The 17,085-nt window shown below is 53.9% G+C and overlaps 1 protein-coding gene across 7 annotated transcripts in view; it reads right to left on the reverse strand.

Annotated features, from left to right (window-relative positions):
• HIVEP3 (HIVEP zinc finger 3) overlaps positions 1-17,085 on the reverse strand; it is a 257,222-nt gene that overhangs the window by 118,125 nt on the left and 122,012 nt on the right. For 4 of the 7 annotated variants that reach the window (XM_039729168.1, XM_039729165.1, XM_039729167.1 and 1 more), the window contains one exon: positions 2,795-2,887. The exons of the other annotated variants lie outside the window; for them this stretch is intronic. The gene's annotated coding sequence lies outside the window, so the exon portion shown is untranslated. The remainder of the gene's footprint in view (positions 1-2,794; positions 2,888-17,085) is intronic. 7 annotated transcript variants of the gene reach the window in all.

Genomic DNA, 17,085 nt, shown 5'->3' on the forward strand with positions numbered 1-17,085 from the left:
CCAGCAGAGCCATAAAACCCCCTAACAAGCAGCCTTTCTAAAGGCACGGACAATGAATGGTGCTGAATGTATATTTGAAATAAATCGCTCTCCTTCCCAGAGGGTAATTTTCCTTTTTCCCTCCGTTTGACCCTCCCCTTGCCAAGAAACCCAAGGCTTTGAGGCGCTCTGGAGGCTGCTGAGGCACTCTCGGCGCTCAACACGTGCGGCCAGAAGTTCTGACAGCAGAGCTGGAGGCAGCAGGAGCCGGGGCGAGCGGGGGGGCCGCGGGAAGGCGGAGGAAAATCAGCTTTGCTGAGGCAGGAGCAGCTGGACACGGCCCTGGGGCTGCGCCAGTGACGCGCGGGGAGTTCCCCGAGCCCCTCATCACCGGGCTGCCACCCAGTGCCCAGCATGGCCGCGGTGATTTCCCTCCAGGACACGCTGCCCTGCTGCCTCGGCTTCCCGGGAAAGCTCCCAGGGCAGCGCTGCCCCGGCCCCGCAGCCCGGGGGAGGTTTCTCAACAGCGCTTCTGTTGTTCGCTTCAGGAGAAATGTTATTTTCGGGAGCGCCGCTGCCGGGACTCACCCGCGGCTCCCCGGAGTGGTTCCCCACATCCGATCACGCTGCCCCGAACACTGAGCCATTCTCCTGAGCCGTGTTTTCCAAGAGAGAACTGAAAACATTTGGCACTTCGCTGCCCCCCCAACCCAGCCCAGCCCAGCCCGGCCCGGCCCGGCCCGGCCCGGCTCTGCCCAGCCAGCAGAGCCCGAGCGGCGGGGCTGGCCCTGCTCTGCCCTCCTCTCCACATCTGGGGCAGCCTCTGGGCAGCGCAGGGGGCACGGAAACCTTCCGAGGGTGCCTCGTTCCCGAGCTCAAAGTGCGGGGAAGGAGCTGCACAACGCTCCCGGAATGGAGGAGGGGCAGCACAGGGAAGGGAGAGGTGCCCATGGTGGGTGAGGATGCAAATGGTCACTCACGGGGGGTGAATCCCCTTCCTGCGGGCTGCAGGAACTTCCCCAGGCTCCTTGGAGCATTTCTGAGGAGCTGCACCGCACTTGTGCCCCAGAGAACACGGCCCCAGCCCTGCTGCAGCAGTTTGCTGCCAACACACTCATTAATTAATCACCCAGTAACTCCTGCAAGTTGTTTTGGTTTTTGTTGGGTTTTTTTGTTTGTTTGTTTTTTTTTTTTTTTTTTTTTTTTGTTTTTTGGTTTTTTTTTTCTCTGATGCACAGTTCACACAGGCCCTCTACAGATTTTGGGTTTTCCTTCCTTAGCAAGGACTGCAGAGAAACCTTCACCAGCCCCAGGGCAAACCCTGGGGGCACAATTCCTGGGGATCAGCTCAGAACAGCACAGCTCGACCCCCCTGTCCTGCCCCAGGGTCTCTGCACCTCCCCTGAAGGGATGAAAGAAATCCTATTTCCAGCACCCTGCAGCTAAAAAGGGCACGGCAGAAGGGGGCGAGGAGGACAATGTGACATTTTGGAGCCTTTTGACACCCGTGAGCCGAGTGAGAATCGCAGCAACCCACCGACCCCACCTGCTCTGGCTGAGGAAACGCGCTCTGCTGCCATCGGGAACATTTTCCCACAAGAATCCTCAGGAGAAGTCCCCGAAGCGCCGGGATTGTGAAAAAAACCACGAGTCCCCACATGCACAACCACCTTCCTGGAGGGTCCCTGACGCCAAATAAACCGGGAGAGGTGGGAGTCGGGACAGAGGGGCCAGCAGCACGGCCAGACAGCCAAGGTAAAACCTGGCTCCGTGCCCTGACAGGAACAATCCTTCAGCGCCGGGGAAACTCAAAGCCTGGGAGCTGCAGGTGATCCCCGGGCAGCGGAGCAGCGCTTGGATTGTATTGCTCACACCATAAATCACCGTGTCAGCTGCCCCGGCCGCTTCCACAGCCAGCCGGGAACCGGCTGAAAGTGCCAGACCCTCTCGGCACGGCCGGGGAGCTCAGGAACGAGGAGGGGGGAAAGCAAAACCACGCACAACGCCTTTTTCCGGAATAACAATGCCCGCATTTGCATAGAGCAGCTCAGCCCGGGAGGCACCGATCGCACCTCTGGGCGCATCAAAGGCGTTATTAATTTCCATCGAGGAGAATTAAGGAGCTTAACTCGTTAGCACTCATTTACTCAGCCTTCATGCATTTTTAGAGCTGCCTCATTTTCTGCTGATGAGCAGGTGCTAATCAAGGAACGCTTAAAAGGGATAAAACTCCCCGCGGGTCAAGCCCAGGGACAGCAGGTCCAGCCCCTGGCTCGGGGACATCCAACATCCTGCTTGGCAGGAGCTCCCGCAGGGGTTTCGCTGGCACAGCTCCTGTCGCATCACGTGTGGCCCCAGAACAACCCCTCGGCTCCCCGCTCGCTTTCCTGTGCGAGTGATAAGGAGGAAATCCGTCCCAGACAGGCAGACAGCTCAGCCCAGCGCTCGGCTCAGCCCCAGCGCCCGGCTCCTCATTAGGGCCGGCCGCCAATTAAGAGCCCGAGCTTGTGGCGCTGCCAGCGCAGCCCCCGGAGGTGCTGGCGGCCGATCAAGAGCCACAACCCCCTCGGGGTGTCCAACAACGCGCTGCGCCCAGGAGGGAAAAAAAAAAAAAATTAAAATCAGCGACACCCAGCTCCGGGTTACCCACTGCGGTGACCTCACCGGCGGGTGCCCTTGTGCCAGCGGTGGCGGCTGAGCCCCGCCGTGCCCTCCCGGCGCTGGGCACGGCTGGCACGCCGTGGGGCAGCGGCAGGGCTGCGCTGGCGGGCGCGCACCCGCGCGGAGCCGGCCCGGGGGACGCGCTCGGCGTTACCTGCACTCGCCCCCCGCGCGGCAGCCGCGGCTCTCCCATGGCTCTGCCGGCGCCAGGCTGGACCCCGCGGCTCCAGGGGGATCTTCTGCCGCGCTGCAATAGAAAAGGTTGGTTTAAAGCTCCTTATTTGGGCAGTGATGTCAAGGGAAGTCGCTCGGGCAGCGCCTCCCCCTTTTTCCATTCACTCCACATTGTTTCCTGTTGTCAAGCGGCGGCTGGGGCTCCGCGCGCGGCCGCGGGATCCTCCGGCCGCGGGATCCCCTGGACACGGGATCCCCTGGACACGGGATCATCTGGCCACAGGATCCTCTGGACACGGGATCCCCTGGCCACGGAGTCCCCTGAACTCCGGCCACAGGATCCTCTTGACACGGGATCCTCCAGCCACAGGATCCTCTGGACACAGGATCCCCTGGCCACGGAGTCCCCTGAACACAGAGATCCTCCAGCCATGGGATCCTCTGGACACAGAGATCCTCCGGCCACAGGGATCCTCCGGTCCTGGGGATCCTCCAGTTCTGGGTGTCCTCCAGTCCTGGGGATCCTCCAGTTCTGGGGGTCCTCCAGCAGCGGGATCCTCCGGCCAGGAGCACCCTTGCAGCTCTGGGGACCCTCGAGCCCCGGCAATCCTCCTCCCCGGGGATGCTCCGGCCGCTGCCCGGTGCCGCTGCCCCGCCGGGGGTCGAGCTGGGCGGGCCGGACACGAGAGCTGCTCCGAGCTCTCCACAGCCCTTGCCATCGCCTGAGCCGTGATTCCCACCCCTCCTTGCCTGCAGGGGCCGGGGGGAGCCGGGGGGTCCCGGCGGCCGAGGCAGCGCTGCCGGCCCGGCGCTGAGCGCGGCTCGCCCGCCGCCTCCCTCCCCGCTCCCTTCCTTCTCCATCCCTCCCGCCGCCTTCCTCCCCCACATCCTCCTCCTCCTCGTTCCTCCCCATCTGCCCCGGCTCCCGGCGCTCCCGCACCGGCGTTGCCCGCGGCGGCTGCCCCCGGCAGCGCACGGCGAGGGAGCCCCTCCGCTCCTCTGCGCTCCCCTCCGCTCCCCTCCGCTCCTCTGCGCTCCCCTCCGCTCCCCTCCGCTCCTCTGCGCTCCCCTCCGCTCCTCTCCGCTCCCCTCCCGGCAGCCGGAGCCCTTCCCTCGGGATGCGGCAGTGGCAGTGGGGCAGCCCTGCCCGGGGACACCGCGAACCTCTCCCGGAGCATCCCGCGGCTGCGGGAGGGACAGCGGGGACACTGAGAACAGCGGGGACACTGAGGACAGCGGGGACACTGAGAACAGTGGTGACACTGAGGACAGTGGGGACACTGGGGAAAACGGGGACAGCCCGGACACTGGGGACAGCGGGGACAGTGGGAACAGCCAGGGAAAAGCAGGACAACCCGGTCCCGCCAGGGATTCCAGCGCAGGGAACTCTCGGGTTCTTCATGCCCAGTCCACCGACCCCGTGCCTGACGGATCCCCACAACACATCCCAGGCCTTGATTTGAATTTTTTTTTTTTTTTTTTTTTTTTTTTTTTTTTTTGGTTGGTTGGTTGGTTTTGATTATTTCTGTGTTTGGACTTTGGGGGGTTTTGATATTTATCGCTTTATGCTCAGATAGTTATCACTTTTTTTCCTTAGATTTTTGGCGCTTGAAGTTGGCCTACAAGAGAGTTGCAGAGGGACTGGGGACAAGGATGGAGGGACAGGACACAGGGAATGGCTCTCACTGCCAGAGGGCAGGGCTGGCACTGGGTGGGATTTGAGGTCCCTTCCCACCCAAAGCATTCCAGGATTCTGTGATCACTCCCATACAAAGGGGAAGCCAAAGCCCTTGGGATAAAAAGGGGAGACCAAGGGATTCCCTGGCAATTCCCACACAGGATGCCAGCTCTGGGCAGCCCAAGCTGAGCTCTGAGGACAGAGCCAGACACCCCTGGGTGCTCCAGACGGCTGGGAAGAGGCAGCCTGGGGTTTTTTTTAGGAGAAAGCAGAAGCACAGCCCTGCAGCCCAGGCTGTGTTTACATTTAAATGACATCTGCTTACTCAGCACAACGCTTCTGTTCTGCTGCCTGTGGTCAGTAAAGTCCTGCTGGAGGTGGGGAAAACGAGAGCTCCGGGCAGGATCGTTTTGCTCAGCCCCTCAGGAGGTGTTTGATAACTCAGTGCTGCTCTCTGGGCTGTACCTGCTCAAATATTCCCGGTGAAAGCAGCTGCACCCCAGAGCTGGCACATCCCAGCTCCCCTTTACTGCTACACCAAGAATGTTTGAAAAGAGAAAAAAAAAAAAATCACCCCCACCCCACTGAATCAGTTCCCATCTGACTCCAGCTCGATAAAGTCAGGGTTAAGTTCAAAGAAACTGGAGTGAAGTCTCTGATGGAAAGAATGAAAGCAAAAGAGGAAGTCACAGGATGTGATTTTTGGGGTGGACATCCCCAGAGCTGTCCCTTTGCTCCTCAATGTTGCTTTGCAGGAGAATGAATAAATCTATCAACACACCAAGCCTGGCTCATCTCCAACCATCCCCAGAGCCAACACCCCCAAAGTGCCCCCCCAAACTGCTCTTGGAGCTAAACCCAAGGAAATGCCCCATAGCGCATTTCCTACAAGCCTTATTTCCTCAATATCCCCGTTTCACACCCAATTTCAGCTGCTCTCCTTCCGGCCAGAAAGGAATCAGAGCCTGGGATAAGGAGGTTTTATTTGTTTCATTTTGCTCCCCTGCTGCTCCTCCCTGTCCCTGGCTGGTTGGCTTGGATTATTTCTGTGTTTGGAGTTTGGGGATTAGATATTTATCGCTTTTTCCCTAGATAGTTATCGCTTTTTTCCTTGGAGTTTTGGTGTTTGGAGTTGGCTCTCAAGAGAGCTGCAGAGGGACTGGGGACAAGGATGGAGGGACAGGACACAGGCAATGGCTGCCACTGCCAGAGGGCAGCCATGGATGGGATCTTGGGAATTGGGAATTGTTCCCTGGCAGGGTGGGGAGGGGCTGGGCTGGAATTGCCAGAGCAGCTGTGGCTGCCCCTGGATCCCTGGCAGTGCCCAAGGCCAGGCTGGACACTGGGGCTGGGAGCACCTGGGACAGTGGGAGGTGTCCCTGCCATGGCAGGGGTGGCACTGGGTGGGATTTGAGGTCCCTGAGTCACCAGGGTGTCACTGTGGTGTCACCAAGTGCAGGTGCTCAAGGTCTTTAAGGATTTCCAAGGCTGCAGCCAGACTCTGGATCCCCCCCAGAGCCCTGGAGGACTCTCAGCCTCCCACTCCTCTCTTATAAACACCGGAATTGGGGCTGTTTCCCCCTCCAGGGAGTTTCCCCGGGAGCTGCTCATGTCTGGAGCTGGGATCAGGTCACAGCTGGAGCTCTGCCCTGCCAGCTGTGCTGAGACAGGAGCAACCAGCCCCAGGCTGCCCCAGGAGAGGTTTGTGTTGGATGTCAGGGAAAATTGATTTCCTTAAAGGATGGTCAAGCATTGGGGTGCCCTGCCCAGGGCAGCGTGGAGGCACCTGGAAGTGCTCAGGAAATGTATGGATGTGGCACTTGGGGACAGGGGTTAGTGGTGGGCCTGGCAGTCCTGGGTTAGTGCTTGAATTTGATAATTTTGGAGATATTTTCGAACCTTAATGACTCCAGGACGGGCCAGGAGCAGCCCAAGTTTTGTCACTTGGAGGCCACAAAACCTGGACTGAGCAGGAGGCCTTGGAATAGAAGGGACTGGGAAGGACAAGAAACCCAGATTCTTCATCAAACTGGACTCAGATATTTGGGTGGACATGGAACAAATGAGATACAGCTCCAGAGCATGGAGAGAGCCACAAGGAGCCCAAACCAGAAGCACAAGCAGCCACCAAAGAAATCTCTCCTTCACTCCGTGTCCCCAAGCCAGTGACACCTCAGTGGTTGTGTAAGAACCCCCAGTGCCCTCAGCAGCTCCCCACACTGGGATTTAGCAGCCCAGGCACACAGATCAGCTCCTCCTGACACATCCGCACTCTTCCATCCTTTTTTAATTTATTTTTTGGTAGATGGAGATGAGCTGAGAAGGGGCTGGGAGGAGCTCTTCTGAGAATGTGGAAGGGCAGCCAGGGAGAGGCTGCAGCACCTCTGCTCCCATCAGCTGCATCTCCTGGAAAGACACAGTTCCAGGAATTTACAGAAGTCCCAGAATCATGGAATATTTGGGCTGGAAGGACCTTAAATCCCATCCAATGCCACCCCCAGGGACACCTCCCACTGTCCCAGGTGCTCCCAGCCCCAATGTCCAGCCTGGCCTTGGGCACTGCCAGGGATCCAGGGGCAGCCACAGCTGCTCTGGCAATTCCAGCCCAGCCCCTCCCCACCCTGCCAGGGAACAATTCCCAATTCCCAGGATCCCATCCATGGCTGCCCTCTGGCAGTGGCAGCCATTGCCTGTGTCCTGTCCCTCCATCCTTGTCCCCAGTCCCTCTGCAGCTCTCCTGGAGCCCCTTCAGGCCCTGCCAGGGCTCTGAGCTCTCCCTGGAGCCTTCTCCTCTCCAGGGGAGCACCCCCAGCTCTCCTTCAGCCTTCCCAGTCCCACAGGGTTTGTGCATCCCCAGACATTTTCTCCAGATGGGAAGACTCTGACCCAGGAAGGTGAAGTGACTCCTCGAGGGCTGCACAGGAAATCCGTGGGAGAACTGAGAGGAAACTTCCCAGTTCCCACACTGCATTCCCAGCTCTTTGCTGGGAACCTCCCTTCCCACCAGGTTACCCCAAGAGCAGCTCTGCGGCCGTGTGGATGGAAAAGCTGCAAGTCCTGGCAGCATTTTCAGGCTCTGTAAAGGGATTTTAGGAGGAGAGGAATGGGCTGGGAGCAGCTGGAAGCATGCAGGATGCTCCAAGGAGCTGCTGTGCAGCAGAAATGGTGGAAAAATGAGTAAAACTCAAAAAAAACCTCTTCCACCAGGAGAGGTGGGGACAGTTTGACAGAGGCCTTTTCAGGCACTGGGTAATTTCTGCCCAGCCTGGGCCAGGCTGAGGTGAGGGATGGGGAGGAAAAGGCTCTGAGCTCGGGGTGAGGAGGGAGATGTGGTTGTTTAACCCCCTGCACCTCAGGACAGTCCCTTTCCTGGCTAAACAGTTTCTAACAAAGGATTTCCACAAAAGTCAGCGTGGCCTGAGCTTCACCCCGTGTTTTCCTGCCCCTGCAGCAGGAACAGGAGTCTCCAGAGAACCTGGGCCTTCATTTTCCAATTTAAGCAAAACCACAATTTTCTGCCCAAGAGAAGCCACCAGCACCAGGCAAACACCTTTGTGTGGATTGCCCTGAAAGGCCATTTGTGCTGTTTAAGGGAAAATTACCTAAAAAAACACCTTTCAGGCTGTTGAGGCACAGAGATCAACCCCAGGGCGTTGAGGGTGTCATGGGCAGGGTGAAGGACCCTGGGGAAAAATAAATCTTAAAAAACCTATAGCATTTATTTAACCCAACATTTTCAATGTGCTCCTGTCTGGCTCTGTGTGAACCACATTTGCACTTTGCTGTGAATTTTGTTACTTTTTATTTTTCCTTTCTACAAGGGTTTGGAGTGACAGGACCCACAGGGAATGGCTTAAAGGTGAAGGAGGACAGGGATGGATGGGAATATCTTCAACTGTCTTGAGAATTAGGAATTGTTCCCTGGCAGGGTGGGGAGGGGCTGGGCTGGAATTGCCAGAGCAGCTGTGGCTGCCCCTGGATCCCTGGCAGTGCCCAAGGCCAGGCTGGACACTGGGGCTGGGAGCCCCTGGGACAGTGGGAGGTGTCCCTGTGGTGGCCCTGGGTGGGATTTAAGTTCCTTCCAACCCAAATCATTCCATGAAATTTTTTTCATTTTAAAGCCCCAGAGCCCAAGTCTCAGCATTGCCACTCCTGACAGAAGAGGGGACAGGGAATGTTCTTTCCACACCACCCCTCCCCTTGGGAAATCTGGAGCAGCAGAAACCTGTGAACCCCGCACATTCCAGATAAATTTAACAACCTTTTCCAACCCGAGCTGTCAATCTCTGAACGGGAAATGAGAACCTTCAGCAGTTCCAGGCTCAGGCAGCAGCACCGACAACCCCTGAGCTCCCCCTGCTCCTGGAAATCCCTCCTGGCCCCTTTCCTGAGCTGGGTTCATTTGGAATAGCCCCAGAAACCTAAGTCCCTTTTCAGCCATCCATCAGCAATTAGGCAAACACAGAGTAATGAATACCCCTAATTAAGGGCAGTGCTCATTTGCTCACCCAGGACTCTCCATCCCTCAGACAGCACAGGATTTCTGCATCCCGCTTTCCACATCTGCAAAATTCCTTAACTCCAAAGGTCCCTGTGCTCGTTAAACATCTCAAAACCACCAGGGAGAGTCTTCAATTATCCCAAAAAATCCCTGCAAAGTTGGGTTCATATTCCAAGGCTCCCATTAAAGACACATGTCCTGGGAAGTGGCAGGCACGAGGAATCATTATGCTAATTTTAGCCAGAGCATCTGCTCGATGTTAAATCTGAAACTCCATCTTGGAGAAATCATTAATTTTATTTTTTTTTTACCCCTTCAGAATTGACATTTGTCAAACAATATGTTGGGAGCCGAGGCTGCAGCCAAGTCTGAGTAATCCCAGCGGGAGAGCGCTTGGGGATGGAGCCGGCAGAATTCGGGATTGGAGAGCCAGGCTGGCTGTGCCCCTGCCCCGGGGCTGGGCTGTCCCTGCCCACTCCTGCCACGGGACAGGGTCACCCAGGTCCTGACAGGGTCACTCAGGTCTTGCCCAGAGTCAAACAGGTCCTGCCAGGGTCACTGGGTCCTGCCAGGGTAACCCAAGTCCTGCCCAGGGTCACCCAGGTCCCTCCCTGCCTCCCGGGATGCCCAGCATGGACCAGGCTCATCTGGAAAGCTGGGAATTCACCTGTGGGTGAACGGCCCCAAGTGATGTTTTTTCAGTGCTGGAGTCAGCTCTTACGGGGCTTTAAGCAGCCTCTGATCCTATTATTAGTGGGTTTATAGAGCTGAGCAGCTTCACAGCCCCAATCCAGTCTGGGAAATCCCTGCAGGCTCCCAGCTTGGACTGTCTCTGTGCCAGCCCAGTCTGCACCAGGGAAAGGACACAGGCACCTTCCCTTCCCTTCCCTTCCCTTCCCTTCCCTTCCCTTCCCTTCCCTTCCCTCTCCTCACACCAGGATTTTTCCATTGCCCCAGCTGAACTGACAGCTCAGTTTATTATTTTTATATATTTTTACATATTTTCAATATTCCCCTCTGGCCACCCAGACCACTGGGCTGACTCCCCCAATCTCATCTGAGTGGACACAGATAAACAGGAAATTTTCCCAACAATTTGCCCATTCATTCCCAGGGAGTGACTCCCAGCTGGAATTTGGCCCTGGATTCTTTTAAATGGGGCATTTCATGGTGCACAAGGCCCAGGAAGGAGGAAAATACCAAATGACACGGGAAGTGTTGGATAAATCATCATAAATCATCCCAGGATTCACCCCAAAATTCAGCCTGACTGGGACTGCACTGTGGGATGGGGGAGCACAAGGCCTGGATGGGGCTGGGAATTCTGGCTCTTCATTCTTGAAGGGCCAAAACATTGATGGATTCCCTAAAACCACCTCAAAACTCCCAAAATCTGCAAAAAGAAAACCCAAAACTGCTTGAAGTCACCCTAAAACTGCCTTTAAACCCACTCAAACTGCCTAAAAACGCCCCCAAACTTCCTAAAAACACTAAAAACACCCTCAAACTGCTTAAAACCATCCCAAAACTGCCTCAAAACAGCCTAAAACTGCCATAAAACCACCTAAAGCCTCTTCAAAACAGCCTGAATCTGATGTAAAAATGCCCTAAAACTGCCTGAAATCACCCTAACATTGCCTGAAAAATAATCCAAAACTGCCTCAAAACACCCTATAACTGCCTCAAAAAACCCTAAAACTGCCCCAAAACAGCCTAAAAGCACCTGAAAACAACCTAAAACTGGCTCAAAACACCCTGGAACTGCCTTAAACATCCTTAAACCGCCTCAAAACACCCTAAAATTCCCAAAAAACACCAGAAGAGGGGGAAAAATGCATCATTCAGGCAACAACCATAATTTTATAGTTGAGTCATTTATGTTTTGGGTTTTTTTTAATTTACAAAGTGAGGATTTCAGGTCTTTGATGTGTCAGAAAAATGCACCCAGCACAGCCTCTCTGAAACTCTGGGGTTTATTTCAGGGTGGGAATGTGCAGCCACTGGATAATTTTGGGACAAAACCAGTTCCTGCAGCAAGCTGGGCCTAAGCAAACTAAGCTGGCTCGGAAATACCTGGCACAAAGTCCAAAATTCAGTAAAAGCTTTAAAATAAACGAAGAAAAATAGAATTATTGACCATGGTGGTGGTGCTGGGGATGGGTTGGGCTTGACCTTGGAGGGCTTTTCCAACCTCAAGGACTGGAAATTCCAACCTGAAGGAGGAGATGGTTGGACTTGACATTGGAGGGCTTTTCCAGCATTAAAGATTGGAAATTCCAACCTGGAGAAGATAGCTGGACTTGACCTTGGAGGGATTTTCCAACATTTAAAGTGGAAATTCCAACCTGGAGAAGATGGTTTAAGTTGATCTTGGAGAGTTTTTCTAATCTGGACAAGGAAATGGTTGGACTTGACATTGAAGGGCTTTTCCAGCCTCAAGGACTGGAAATTCCAACCTGAAGGAGGAGATGGTTGAAGTTGACCTTGGAGGACTTTTCCAACCCTTAAGTCTGGAAATTCCAACCTGGATGGTTGGACTTCATCTCACAGAGCTTTTCCAATCTGGACAAGGAAAAGTTGGACATGACCTTGGAGGGCTTTTCCAGCCTTAAAGATTGGAAATTCCAACTGGGAGAAGGTGATTGAAGTTGATCTTGGAGAGCTTTTCCAGCATTTAAAGGTTGGAAATTCCAGCCTGGAGAAGATGGTTGGACTTGACCTTGGAGGGATTTTCCAGCCTTTAAGCCTGGAAATTCCAACCTGAAGGTGATGGTTTGACTTGGTCTTGGAGAGCTTTTCCAAACAGAAGGATTGGAAATTCCAGCTTTAAGGATTTGGAATTCCGAGAAGGGGGAAGTGACACGGCAGAGACAGCAGAGTGGGATAGCAGAGCGTGGCACCAACTCCTATCCCTCACCTGCCACTGGCTCTCCAAACACCAGGAATGCTCGGAGCCTCCTGGAATTCCTCCTCCCTGTCTGGAATCATCTCAGCTGCTCCATGGCACAAAGGAATCCTTTGAAATCTGGAGCAAAGAGGGGCTGGGGGGGCTCACGCCCTCCACACCTTCTCCCAGTCTGCTGTTCTTGGCAGCCCAGGCCGGGTTATTCCTAATAAAAATATCCCAGAGCCTGTCCCGTGCTTCCCGCTGGAACCGATCCCACCCGCACTCCTGCAAAGAGAATTCCTTCACGCCTCCTTCTGTGCAGGAAGCTCTGGAGTGGATTCACTTCAGTGCAAGATCCTCATCTCAAGGAGGTGAATCACGGCCTGGAATGGGGATTTTTCACTCTGCTGGCTTCAAAGGGAGAGAGGGTGAATTCCCAGCTGGAGAGGGAGGAATTACAGAATCACAGAATTCACAGAATGACAGAATTCCCAGAATCACTGGGTTGGAAGAGACCTTCAAGCTCATCGAGTCCAACCCAGCCCCAACACCTCAACTCAACCCTGGCACCCAGTGCCACATCCAGGCTTTGTTAAACACACCCAGGGATGGTGACTGCACCACCTCCCGGGCAGAACATTCCAGAACTTTATCACTCTTTCTGTGAAAAACTTCTTCCTAATATCCAACCTGTATTTCCCTTGGGGCAGCTTGAGGCTGTGTGCTCTGGTTGTGTCAGTTCCTGGAGAAAGAGCCCAACCCCACCTGAAAAGGATCCCAGCCCTGTGTTTGTAACAGGATGTGAGGGCATTATTTCACAGCCCTGGAAGTGTCACCTGGCCTCCCTCACTGTGGTTTTATTTTTATTATTTATAAATAAATATATATACGTATATATGTGTATATATATATATAAAATAAATATATATAAAATAAATATACATGCACAATTCTGGTGGTGCATCATTCACTAATGAACACCACAGAAAAAAAATCCGAAATATTTTAGACAAGGAAACACATCAAAAAGCCCTTCCAAACATGATTTGAAAACTTAGAAATTTAGGAGATGGAGGCTGCAGGCCACACACAAAAGTAAATTCAAATAAACGCATTGAAGTGGAGGTATCGAAACCCCCTCATGCTCTGAGCCATTGCATTGCAGCAAACCCTAAACTGGCAGGAAATCCTAAACCCAGCGCTGGGGTTGGTTTTAGGATTTAGGGCAGAGCTTATCTCTGAGTGGCCAGGGTGGTTCTGCCAGCAGCCAGCAGCCCAGGAGGGGCAGCAGGGGAAGCCAAGACAGGGCTCCTCCAGCAGCTGAATGTCACCGGTGTCACCCTGACCCCAAAACCGCTGCCACGGAGAGCCTGGGCCACCTGGAGTTCTCTGAGCAGCCAGGAATGGGCTGGCATGGCCGAGGAACTGGGACCAACAACTCACCAGGGCTGGAATGCTTCCAGGTGCTGCCACCACCCTGACCCACAGGGGCTCAGCGCCTCTTCTCACTCTGCCAGGGCTGGTTTGTATTACTGCATTTGTATTTTTAATTTCCCTAATAAAGAACTGTTATTCCTACTTCCATATCTTTGCCTGACAGCCCCTTAATTTCATAATTACAATAATTCAGAGGGAGGGGGTTTGCATTTTCCATTTCAGGAAAGGCTCCTACCTTCCTCAGCAGACACCTGTCTGTTCAAACCAAGACAATTGCCACCCCTCCAGGAGATCCCAACCCAAAACCTCTTCCCCAAAGCTGCATTGTGCCACCTGCCTGGAATTTCTGAGCTTCCTCCCGTGACTCTGCTCAGATGTTTCAAAGACTTGCTTGGAATTTTTTTTTCCTCTTAGATATATATATATATTATTATTTCACACTTTCAACTCAGCATAGGAAGCTCCTCAAATTTTCCTTCACAGGCTGAAATCTCTGTAATTACAGGCTGCAGTCAGGCTGTGGCTGCTGGAGCTCCCTGCCCTGCCAGCAGAGCAGGTCAATTAGGAGCTCTGAACCCACATCACCAAGAGGGAAAGGGGGTTGAATTCTGCTCAATTAGTGCTGAAACTGTCTTGGAAGAGAAAGGTGAATTGAGCTAATGGAGCTCTGCAGAGACCTCCTCATCAGCGCTGCTGAATTTAATTTCTGATATGGCAGCAATTAATGATGTTTTGGCACCCAGTCCACTTCCAACCTGCAGGGTGACATTCCTGAGGTTCCTCTCTTGTCCCTTCTCACCTCCAGCTCAGGGGCTCGATTTGAAGGCCATGGGAGGGTGCTGGGGCACCGAGGGAACTTTCAGGATGTTCTTCCCCCATTTCCAGGACTGAGGCTCAGGACAGAGTGTGGAATTCAGAGGGACAGAATATGGAATTATGGAAGGGCTCATTGGACTGCTGCTATTCCCAGAATGAAGATCATTCCTCAGGTGCTCTCAGGTGGCTCTCAAGCACCCCAGAAACCTGGAACCCCCTGAGCCAGGGTTTTCTGGGAATCCTTTACCACTGCTCCCCTTCTGAGCATGGGTTTATATAAGCAGCAAAAACACTGAGGGGAAGATTTGAAAGAGGTTAAAATTTTTCTTTTCTCCAACTGGTGAAGGTGTTAATCTCACCCAGAGGCCACGTGGGTGGGAGGGCAGAGCCAGGCACTCCCAGGTGCCCAGCTCGGGGTATTCAGTGATTCCACAATCCCAGGAGTGTGATCAGGGGGAATTACCCTGTCTGGGTTTGTCCCCCAGGATGGCAGAACCCAGTGGGGAGCAGCAGCACAGCCTGGAGAGGAGAAGGCTCCAGGGAGATGCTGTGACTCGGTGCCTCTGTGACCATGGGCTGGCACCACAGGAGCCACGGCCAGGTCAGGGCACCTCCCGAGAGAGAAAAGGAATCCAGGAGCAAAGCTGTGCCTGCCCTCCCAGTGCCACCACAGGCTCACCCCATTTTCCTGCCCCTGCTCTTCCTGGGTCACCCCAGCCCAGAGCAAGAACTGGGATGCTCTGAGCTTGCTGCAGTCAGTTTTGTTGCCTGCTCCTCCTCCAGATGTCCTTCGGGCTGCCAGGAGCAGCCCCAGCCCTGCAGCCAGCTTCAGCCCCAGGCTGGGCTGTTTGCAGATACAACCCGCTCCAAAAACACCCCCGGGCTGCAGGAATTGACACCTTTTGGGGTTTTTTTTGGTTTTTTTTTGTTTGATTTTTTTTGGGTTTTTTTTTGTTTGTTTTTTTGCTTTTTGTTGTTTTTTTTTTTTTTTTTAATGCTAAACGGTGACCTGAAATGGCCCAGAAGTGCCTCAGCTGAGCTGGGTTTATCTGAGCAGCTCCTTAATCCCCCCCTCCCCTGGACCTTGGCTCTGCCAACGCCTCCCTGGGCACAGCCCTTCAGAACAGGTGCAAATCAGAGCAGAATCGCCAGCACAAAAGGAAAATACAAAAAAAAATCAGCCTTGCCAGGCAAGGCAGGGTTTGACTTGCACATGTAGGGCTGTTCCTGAAGCAGCCTGGCTGTTTCATCCCTCTCCCAGAACACAGCCGTGTCTCGTTTTATTAATAAAACACGTGGCTGTCTCTTTTTTTTGAAAACGTTATTAAAATCCACAGCGAGATTTTCATTGGCAATGAATTCCAGGGCTTAATTATGCACTGTGTTAACAGGCTGGGTGTTTTTACATGTCTGAGAGAGGCCACGTGCTCCCACACTCTCTGAGCAGATTAAATAACCAGACAAACGTACCCTTTACACCTTTTTATGGGATTGATAGAATTTTGGTGGTTTGGACACCATGAAGATCTTCAGAGGGACCTTCAGATCCCTGGATTTGGAGCCTCTCTGGGCTCTCAAACCCCTGGGGTTTGGAATTTGGTGCTTTTTAAGGATTTGGTGATTTTTAAAGATTTCTAACCAGCAGGAGGTGGGAATGAGATGGTTTTTAAGGTCCCTCTGACCCAAACCATCCTGTGATTCTATAACTCATCAGTATCTGGAGATAAGGAAATGCTGCTCTGATTTATAGAAATCCTTCACATCCGTCTCAATAAATGCCAAGATTTGTTGTTCCCCACTCATGCCAGCAATGCTTCCTGCAGAGAGTACCAGGGAAAAACTGATTTTCTGCACTGTTTGTCTAAACAAACCCTTCCCTGTGGCTGTGGGGCCAGCCCAGGCAGCAGGTGACAAATGTCCCTGCTCCCAGAGGCCACTGCCCCACCAGAGGCTCCCAGCCACATTGCCCGGGGTGTGAGCAGGGTTCACACCTGGGCAGGGGCTCTGCCCTCCCAAAGGACCCCCCAGGACAGGTTTTGTGTCTCTTTCAACCTCACCCTGAGCTGTGACACCCAAATTTTCTCATCAAGCTGTGGCTGCCCTGGATCCCTGGCAGTGCCCAAGGCCAGGCTGGACACTGGGGCTGGGAGCACCTGGGACAGTGGGAGATGTCTCTGCCGTGGCACTGGGTGGGTTTTAGGGTCCCTCCCTACCCAAATCATTCCAGTACTCCCCATCTCACAGCATGACAGATCCAACTCTGATGAATCACAGAACCACAGAATTAATTCGGTTGGAAAAGACTTCCAAGATCATCAAATCTGTGCCTGATTTGTCCCCAGCCCAGAGCTCTGAGTTCCACATCCAGGAATTCCTGGGACACCTCCAGGGATGGGCACTCCAAACCCCCTTGGGCAGCCCCTGCCAAGGCCTGAGCACCCTTTCCATGGGGAAATTCCTGCTGTGCCCACCCTGAGCCTGCCCTGGCCCAGCCTGAGGCCGTTCCCTCTGCTCCTGTCCCTGTTCCCTGGAGCACAGCCCGACCCCCCCGGCTGTCCCCTCCTGGCAGGAGCTGTGCAGAGCCACAAGGGCCCCCCTGAGCCTCCTTTGCTCCAGGCTGAGCCCCTTCCCAGCTCCCTCAGGAATTCTCCAGCCTCTTCCCAGCTCTGTTCCCTGCCCTGGACTCACTCCAGCCCCTCCAGGTCCTTCCATAAGGATTGAATTTGTCACAGATTTCAGATTCTCTGTTGACTCCACCTGCACACCCGTGGCTCCACAGGAGGCTCCTGGTTTCAATATTCTCAATGCAGAGCATGGATTTTTATTTTCTGTACCCAGAACAAACCTGAAAATGAACCTTCCCCACCTGACTGCTGGAAAATGCTGTTTATTCAGCTCCATAATTTTGCTTCTGTGGTATAATGATAATGATGATAATAATAAGAAGAGAAG

This window comes from Passer montanus, unplaced genomic scaffold (assembly GCF_014805655.1).
Source record: "Passer montanus isolate IOZ18808 unplaced genomic scaffold, ASM1480565v1 scaffold68, whole genome shotgun sequence".
Classification (NCBI taxonomy): domain Eukaryota; kingdom Metazoa; phylum Chordata; class Aves; order Passeriformes; family Passeridae; genus Passer; species Passer montanus.